This window comes from Aptenodytes forsteri, unplaced genomic scaffold (assembly GCF_000699145.1).
Source record: "Aptenodytes forsteri isolate BGI_AS27 unplaced genomic scaffold, ASM69914v1 Scaffold99, whole genome shotgun sequence".
NCBI lineage: Eukaryota > Metazoa > Chordata > Aves > Sphenisciformes > Spheniscidae > Aptenodytes > Aptenodytes forsteri.
Window position 1 is genome coordinate 2,665,173 of NW_008795321.1, and position 1,448 is coordinate 2,666,620.

The following is a 1,448-nucleotide window of genomic DNA, read 5'->3' on the forward strand; positions in this document are numbered from 1 at the left end:
GTATTTCTGCATGACTGGAGTCTTCTTGTGCATTGCTGCACTCAGTGTATGGCTTATAAAATATTTCTGTAATGATAACAGGGCATTTGTGAAAATGCTGTTCAGCCCAAAGCACAGCAGACCATGCAACAATGAGCACCCGACTGAAGGCAGTATGTCATGCTGAAGATCTGCAAGGAGAATGATGGTTTCAGCATACCACTTACACTAAGCCATCTTCCTGAGGACCCCAGTCAACCCCCTTGTACACAATAGATTTTTCTTGCTTGAAGCAGCATATGTTTGCAAGAACAATGCTGTAGCATCTAATGCCAAATACCAGGCAGGCTGGGAAAGCAAAGCCTTTCTCCCGCTGCCCCTGAGGCCATGAGGTAGAGGGGCTGTAGGGAGGCAAACACTAGAAACTGCTCTCTTCGCATTTACACATGTATCAGAAATACCATTCCCAGATGTATTTCAGTTACATGAAATCAAATCTTGACTTCTTTAACAAGTTTCTGACACATCAACTATTTGCCCATTTGGATGACCTGGACACTCGTTCGTTACATGAACTGCAAGAGATAATCCACTCCGAAGTTATTCATGCAGTGGTACGATTTGTCTTTAGTGGAGTCATGATACAACTGGATGCGATTCAAAAAGGGCTTCACTCTGCAAATAATGTATAAAGAAGTATGTTATGACATTTAGGAAATACGGAATCTCAAAGATACTTGCTTCATTGGAGGAATCATTTGCATTACTAAAAAAGACTTAAAATATTAGGCTAATAATTCAAGACTTCATTTCCAAGGAAAGAAACAGCAACCAGCTTTTTCACAATTTTTGGATGGAGCAGCTTGGTGAGGTTTATGTCTCCACTACAATATTAATAGCACAGCACACAATATTACCATAAAATAGCAAGTCTATGAAAATAAATGAAAAAAAGCAGAGGATCACTAAACCTCAATTGCAAATTCTAAGAGTGCTGTGAACAAAACCACATATGCATTTTACCAACCCTTCTTTTCTTTCTTTATTTCACCAAGACATAATTGGATGTTCGAAACACTACAAATGTGGAATAAAACTACCAATTCTCCTCCTTAAAATAAAAGGTTAAGCTTGTAATTATAATACGTTGGCATATCATTTTGTGCAATTACTAATTAACTACCATCCCCGATTGGAGAATGCAGAAGTAGCGATTTTCTTCCTCAAAAGCTGCGCCTGCTTCGTTTTAAGTCAAGTTCAGCTACGAAGGGAGGGAAAAACCCACAGGCACGCAAGCACGCGCACGTGGGGCGGCGGGCGGGGGGGCACCAAATGGAAGAAACGCTTCTTTGGAGAAAACCATCCCGCAACGCGGATTTCGGCACGCCTCGCTGTGCCGCCCAGGACGGGGGGCCCCGCAACGCCCCCTCACCGCGGCGGGGCGCGGACGGGGGGCACGGGGGGTCGCG